Source organism: Aegilops tauschii, chromosome 4 (assembly GCF_002575655.3).
Source record: "Aegilops tauschii subsp. strangulata cultivar AL8/78 chromosome 4, Aet v6.0, whole genome shotgun sequence".
Lineage (NCBI taxonomy): Eukaryota > Viridiplantae > Streptophyta > Magnoliopsida > Poales > Poaceae > Aegilops > Aegilops tauschii.
In genome coordinates, this window is record NC_053038.3 from 249,075,441 (window position 1) to 249,082,682 (window position 7,242).

At 39.7% G+C, this 7,242-nt stretch overlaps 1 long non-coding RNA gene across 1 annotated transcript; it reads left to right on the top strand.

The window, feature by feature from the left end:
- Nucleotides 1–379: 379 nt before the first annotated feature.
- On the top strand, nucleotides 380–6,033 carry LOC109743606 (uncharacterized). The gene is made up of 5 exons (XR_002228119.4): nucleotides 380–594; nucleotides 673–766; nucleotides 2,701–2,938; nucleotides 5,107–5,223; nucleotides 5,758–6,033. It is a non-coding gene; the product is annotated as an uncharacterized lncRNA (long non-coding RNA).
- The last annotated feature ends 1,209 nt before the right edge of the window (nucleotides 6,034–7,242 follow it).

Here is a 7,242-nt window from a genome sequence, read left to right on the forward strand (position 1 = left end):
TTGACGAAACTGTGTGTGATGCAATAATCGCAAACAGTGGAAAACCGTCAAAAAAGGTGCAAAATGTTTGTGATGGAGGATGCATCAAACACGGTTCATATTTTAGTTGCGTGTGCGATGCAGGGCATACGGTTCAGTTCAATTAACTGTTTGCGATGAGGAGGAACAAAAGAAACGGGTAGCCAGATGAAGGTGTGTGCGATATACAGCATACGGTTCACTCGGATGAACTGTTTGTGATTAGGCAACACAAAAGAAACGGTCAGGCAGATCAAGGTGTGTGTGATATATGGCATGCGGTTCACTCGGATGAACTGTTTGTGTTGAGACAAAAAAAATACGGTTCAATATAACAAGATGTGTGTGATACGCGGCAAACAGATCTGTAATCAGAAATGTGTGGAAGAAGGTTGTTGCTAACATTACGTGTGTGTTGTGCCAAGCTCGCCGGCGCCCCCGGTCCTCCTTCCTACTCCGGCCAAGCGCGCCGCTGCCCCTGGCCCCCCGGCCAAACGCGCCACCGCCCCTGGTCCTCTGCATCCAGCACCGCTGACATGCAACCTCTTCTCCGGTTTCTCTTCATTACGACATTCAGTTACGGTTCAACAAAAAGAACAGCAACAGTACATACATCTCTTTTCTCTCACTAATTTGTTTCTCTCTGTGCTGCAGCACGAGGGACGTTGGATGAACTGCACGAAAAAAGCTCAGTTCTACAGACAGCCCCCGCCGCCCACACAGACTACTTCCTCCGGTCCTCATCCAGGTATGGGGCTCACATCAGTCCAACTATTCCTCGCTTATCCGTCCGAGCTCCTCCTGCCATGCTCCTTCACATCCGCCACACGTTCAAAGAGTGTCTTGGAAAATGTTCAGAAGTTTGGTTCCATAAAAAATTGCACTTGTTCATCTCGAAAGATCATGAAAGTTGAGAAGTCAAGGTGCCTAGCACCTGTTTGATGAAATGGCAAGCTAAATAATTACATTACAGATGCATATATCAACTTAGCTCAGTTGTGCATATGACAGCATGATCTAACTTTTCCCCCAATCTGATGTGATTTTATCTGGATCAAATGGACTCACAGAAAAGTTGCACACAAATAGCATCTTCTAAAAAGGTTTAAGATCTATTTCATAATTTGCCAGATAAAGAAATTTATATAGTACTCTTTAATCATTTTGTAGTCCCTCTAGAATGTTTTCTGATGGTTAGCAATAAGCAGACCAAAGCAGGGACAATTCATTCACATGTACGGAATGAACATATTTTATTCTCATGAAACCTCTAAAAATCTAATTTCATAACCTTAAGAAATTACCAAATGGATGAGCAAATTACTATTACCACTGTACTGAATATTCTGAAGTGGTTAGTATACTAGAGAGTAAAACTGTGCCCTATTGTTTGGTTTAATTTCTGTTTAGTTTTGTGTTCTGTTGTTTGCCCTAGTTGATCCATGTGTTAATGCTTCTATGTTGTGCACTTCTAATTCCATCATGAAGGAAAGAAGATAAGCGAGCTAAGTACTTGTTTGGAAAGTTGGTAAGTTCGAATAGATAAACCTATAGAAGTTCATTGAAAAAGTTTGGTTTCATTTAAAAATATGTGATTTTTGGTTGGAAAATCAGTGAGGAAATAGTTCACTTTGCTAACTCTTGCAGTTCTCTGGTTGGAAAATTAATGGTTCAATTTGCTGAGTCCTTTGGTCTACAAATTTATTTCTGTTTGTATGTAAGTGGCGTAGGCAAGACAAAAAAGCGAACAGTTTTATTCAAGGGAGTTCAAAAACTAACATACAGGAAGTTCTTGATTATTTGGGTTATTTTGTATGATTTATTTTTTGTAGAATCTTGGTGTCATTTTGCCTTCCAGATAAAATTGTTACTGAGTGTACTGAGTCCCTACTGGCTGTAGCAGCTTACTTTAAAAACTGAACCTTACTGTCTCCAGATTAGCAGAAACTAGTTATTACTTTCTTGGTTAAAAGAAGTGTATACACTTTACTATTTATAGATTCAGATTGTCGGAACAAGTTCTCATACACGACTTTTGACTCTGTTACAACTTGCTAAAAGCGTTAGAATGTTATTGGTGTTGCAAAAATATCAGACGCTCTCAACTGAATAAGAAGTGTGTAGCGCAAGTTTAGGTATAACTACTGCAAGAGTTCAAAAATCTCAACGAACAAAGCTCTAACCAAAGTTCAAGAATTGTTTCCTTCATAAATTAGTTTTCTTTTGGTTAATTTATTGTTCTTGGCAGTACAGACGTAGAGTCTTGTGTAGTACATGTGTGTATTGTACATTGTATATTGTTATCACTTACCATACCATCATGGACAGAAATAAGAGAGATACATAGAGTCGTTCTATTAATCAACTTGCTAGCAACACTAGATACATTTCATCTTTGCAAAAATGTGATATATTTGGTGCAATTTCTGAATGATTTGATTTCAAATTTGAGCTATCGTGCAACTTAGTTAAAACATGCATTTTAGTTCAAACACTAAGTTTTGGACCACAGAGTTCATGTTTTAAAAGTTTGTATAAATTCCAAACAGTCTGTGTAAATTCCCATCGAGTAGGTGCGCGTGTTGAGCGGCTACTGAACTTGTGCGGCTGCTGCTTTTGGACTGCCCAGGAAGCACGTCATTATATAGCTACTGTTTGTTCTGACTTCTTGTTTCTCTACAGCGGCCAAATCCCGGCACACCTGATAGTTCAAACTTACACCGACTGGCCTGCGACCAACTGCCCCGCCTCTACAAGCTCCTTGGGAATGACTTGGTAGTAGCTGGGATCCCCCTACAGCGGCAAAATCCCGGCGCACCCAGCCGCCGCTCGTGATCCCCGCTCCTTCAGCTCGACTTCGTCGGCGCAGTCAGTCCACAGGAGTAGGAGCGGCGTGCCCGACAACAAACAAGAACAGAAGGTATGTGGTCGGAAATTTAAAACTCTGCATACATTTGCCAAAGTTGTAGCTTCTTTCAAAGTTCAAAATGAAAAAGATATTTATTTCAACTTGTTCTAGCAAACCATGTGTGAGACCTTGGCAGCATGTCTACACACTATGTAGCGCAGAAAAATGTCCGGCGTAGTCAAACTCCTATCCCTGTTTGGGTAGATAGTCTAAACAGGACAATGTCAATCTCATAAATCCATTTCTCTATTCACCAAATGTTCTTTGGAGATAACAACCCCTGTAGTCCCTCAATCTCTCAAATTTGTTTGAAGCTGAGTGTACTTATTCTGATGCTCTGGTTGACCTTATGCTTGCAGCTGAGTTGGACTTCCTCCTATTCAAATGCTTGCAACTTTTAATTATGTTTTGTTCAAAAGATAGTTGCTGTAAAGTAGTACATGTGCTAGCATTTCAGTATAGCTTCCAAAAAAAATGTGGTTAGAGTTCTCAATTTGTTTAGAAGAAGATAGGACGGGAAATCTTGAATGGAAAGCTCATATGAGTGTGGATAGTTTGAGTAAATTGGTGACGGGTGGAGATCATTCATGTTGATTATTTTTTACAATAATGATAGGTCCACTAAGAGGAGCCTTGGCGCAGTGGTAAAGCTGCTACCTTGTGACCATGAGGTCACGGGTTCAAGTCCTGGAAACAGCCTCTTGCAGAAATTTAGGGAAAGGCTGCGTACAATAGACCCAAAATGGTCGGACCCTTCCCCAGACCCTGCGCAAGCGGGAGCTACATGCACTGGGGCTGCCCACTAGAGAATTTGTTGAAGATTAGATAGGAGTGAAAAAAAGTTTAGAAGTGATGCTAAAAACTGAGACGTGTCAAATTTAACATTATCTTATTTTTTTTCTGTTATTTTCTTTAGTTTTGGTGTCTGAATTTGTGGATATATGCGTTACAGCGGGCCCCAATATTTATTTCTTCAATTCTCTAACAAACAAGAGCTCTTTTTTCAGTTCATAAAAAAATCACATACAGTTTTCTCTAGCAATTCATGATGCTTCTTCAGCGAGGACACCGTGCTGCACCGGCGCCGCCACACATGTCCGGTTTTCTCTAGTATATTTTATGTATGACCTGCAGTAGTTCTTCAGTGCACACAGGAAAAAAAACTAGCAGTTTGATTACTAAATTTTTAGTTCAGTTCAATTAATAAATTTACTTCAGTTCAAAATGTTACTCCCTCCTCCCATATTGTTAGGCGCTTTAGATTTCAGCACGAAAATTAGCGCACATCGTTTGTTACTTGAGCTATCGTACAGGTACGAGAGACGGAGGCATGCACGACCTCAAAAAAAGGAAAGGGAGGCATGCACGATCTCTTTGACCACGTCTTTTAACTGCACGATCCCTTCGTTACCTACTAGTACTCCCTAATTTCCAGGAATTTAGCGATCGTCAGGATATTTTAACTGCTCGAGAGAAGGAGTTGTTTGCATGTGCCTTACGTATTGGGATTGCGTGCAAAATCTAATACGCCTAACAATTTGGGAAGGAGGGAGTACTAAATTTACTTCAGTTCAAACTAGCAATGGTAACGAGCTGTTCAATGTGGGGTTCGTGCAACATATAATGCAAAGTAGATAGGTGCAGGAAGAAAGGTACTTTATTTGATTCAGTTCTCCCATGATGCTTGTGTACTTCAATCCTCTAAGTTGCATTGCAAACGGCCAACAGTAGGGTTTTTTCAATGCTTTTATTGGAATTTTCAATGTATAGTTGCATTTCTTTTGCATCTCCTCACTGATGAAGAACCCTGCTACTACTTCTTGGTGGGAATGGTTTGACATGTATGTCACTGCCTAGTATCATAAATATCCTAGCTAAATAGATCATGATTTTCTCTCTTTCGCCTATGTCTCTTAGTGTGTAACCCCTTCCTCTTTTCATATAGCATATTCTGAACATCAGATGCTTTCAAAAATGTGTCGTGCAGGTCCAAGTATAACTGTTGCAGGAGTTCAAAAAATCTAACAATTTAAGCTCAACCCAATTTCAAAGAACTGTTTTCCTTCATAAATTGTATTTTTGTTAGTTTGTTGTCATGGACAGTACAGATTCACATTGCTGTGTAGTACATGTGTCCATTGATGTGTTCGAATCCCTTCCGTTCACTTTGATTCCTACAGGTGGTTCAATGTGTCGAGTGGCAGCAGCGCTTGATCCCTAGTGGTTGCCCGCGCAAGGAGGATACAGGGACGCTACAGTGGTGGAGTCAGTACATGTAGTAGCTAGCTCAAGAAAAGGTATTGTCATGTAGCTTTGGTCTTACCATTGTGGTTTGTTGAGTTTTTTCCTTGTGTTATTGCATGGGAAAATGAAAAAGAAAGGAGTTTTCTTTTTACAATTGATGATGGGATTGCATGGTTTCATCCAGAAAAAAGTGTTATTGATAAACCAGCAGCAAGGATGATATGTTCATGAGCTGAGTCCACATGCTGTCATTTGCAAATCAATTTCTAAATGTGAGAATAAAAAAGCGAGACTCTGAGTGTTTGGTTTCATTGCACAAATAAAGTTCACATCCATGCCTTCTCAGACCTACATGTTCTACTTCTTATTTTAGTGACACACTCAGTTTAAGTTTCTTATTTTAGTTCAGTACAATTTCTAATTTTAGTTAAGTTCAGTACAATTTGTTCTATAAAATATAGTACAGCAAGCAATTCTATTGAGCGTTTTCTGTTGATATGTGCCCAAGAAACAAGAGATTCTTATTGAGTACAAGCTCCAAGTTTGCAATATATATATGTTGTATGATATATATTCTGTTCCTGTAGGAGGTTCAAAGACTGCCGTGTAGCAAGTTCAAGAGTTTAGTTTTGTGAAAAAAGTGATTTCTTGGTTAATGCAATCCTCCTGTGGAAGCACTAAAACACGCTACCTGTTGAACTGATACCGAAGACAAGGAGCAGGACCAAGTGTGCTGGAAGTTTTTTTGTACCCATGTGCGGAAGCACTTTATTTTTCTGATAATTATTATTGTGTTCATGTGGGAAACTTCAAAAACATCTTGTTTAATAAGTTATTGAGCTAAAAATGGTATGGTTCATACATTCTCGTCGATCTCGTTGTAATCGTCCTTGTTTTTGTGAGTTTCCTGATGCAACTTTTGTGGTCAGTCCGGATGGAAGAAGGTGATATGTCCTTGTTTTTGTGAGTTTCCTGATGCAACTTTTGTGGTCAGTCCGGATGGGAGAAGGTGATCCGTCCAAAGTGTAATTTTGTGACGTTGACGTTCAAGTTCTACAACTGATCCGTACAAACAAAAACGGTGGTCCGTTCTACAAAGAAAAAATGGTTGAATTAAATATATTGATCAGTACAAGTTAAAAATGATGGTCCGTTCGGAATAAAAGAAATGACAGAAATTCAACTTGTAAAAGTTCAAGCAAAAAAGAAACCGCATGCAATTCAAATGGGAAAAGTATAAGTCGTAAAAAAGAGAAGTCCAGAACATCGTTGTAAAAAAATGTTTAGTTCAAAAAAAACATTTTCTTTTTGAAAAAATTATCATTCAGTTCAATGATATAAACCATGCAAGTACAGGGGCGACGATACAATAAACCGTTGAAAACTTACGAGCAAAAATATTACCTAAAACAGAGCAAAGTCTAGTTAGTGAAAACACGCTTAGCACAAAACCATGCTGTCACGCCCAATATGCGATACTATCCTAAAGAGACTCGAAGGTCCCACCAAAGATAGAACCGCATATTGACAAACTTTTGCAAGGTCGATATCATTACATTAACATTACATAATAGATGGGGATACATACAAGGCATACACATGCCGCAAGAATACATCAATACATCATACATAAGATCAACATCTGACTACGGATGAAACACAAACAGGAGCTCAAACGACATCTACCCTGCTAGCCCAGGCTGCCGACCTGGAACCTATCCCCTGATCGAAGAAGAAGCAGAAGAAGAACTCCAAAACAAGTAACATCGCTCTCGCGTCATGATCATCGCAAAACCTGTACCTGCAACTAGTGTTGTAGTAATCTGTGAGCCACGAGGACTCAGCAATCCCATTACCATGGGTATCAAGACTAGCAAAGCTTAATGGGAAAGGAATGGATAAGGTGGTGAGGTTGCAGCAGCGACTAAGCAAGTATGGTGGCTAACTTACGCAAATAAGAGCGAGAAGAGAAGCAACGGAACGGTCGTGAAACTAGCAATGATCAAGAAGTGATCCTAAACTCCTACTTACGTCAAACATAACCCAAAAACCGTGTTCACTTCCCGGACTCC